Here is a 552-nt window from a genome sequence, read left to right on the forward strand (position 1 = left end):
TCGCATGAGTGTCTCTGCTTATTCATCTTCCTTTCCCTCGGGTCCTCGTGTTCCCTTATCCGTCACTTACAAAACAATAAAACTATTCAAAAGAGATGAAGGAACACGACAAAAATTTAATACTTATATAATATGTATCATTAGTTATGAGAGCAAGAGTCAAGGCACAAGATTACAACACTCAGTAATAATTTAAATACAAAACAAAACTCTCACCATAAAGGAATTTATACAAACAAATAAAAGCAGAAATAAAATACAACTATAAGAAATCATGCAAGAATATGCGCTGAGAAAATCTATCTCCATTTTTCATGCACTGATGGAACTCTCAATACATCAAATTAATGTCGAATATTTAGCATAAAGAAGGCTATCTTTATATTCAAAACCATCCGTGTGTGAAAATAGACCTGCCATCTAATATACAGTAAGATGATTTACTCGCATATTCAGTGATAATAATCTAATCTTCACGGTATTGGGGGCGATAATGTTTGTCCTAAATTATGAGATATTGTTAAGCCGATCTCTGGTGGTGAGATAGTGATG

General features: G+C 33.2%; 1 protein-coding gene across 1 annotated transcript in view; it reads right to left on the bottom strand.

Annotated features, from left to right (window-relative positions):
• LOC119581870 (disintegrin and metalloproteinase domain-containing protein 11-like) overlaps positions 1-552 on the bottom strand; it is a gene marked incomplete at its 5' end in the record, with an annotated part of 193,377 nt that overhangs the window by 142,805 nt on the left and 50,020 nt on the right.

The sequence above is a fragment of the Penaeus monodon genome, chromosome 15 (assembly GCF_015228065.2).
Source record: "Penaeus monodon isolate SGIC_2016 chromosome 15, NSTDA_Pmon_1, whole genome shotgun sequence".
Classification (NCBI taxonomy): domain Eukaryota; kingdom Metazoa; phylum Arthropoda; class Malacostraca; order Decapoda; family Penaeidae; genus Penaeus; species Penaeus monodon.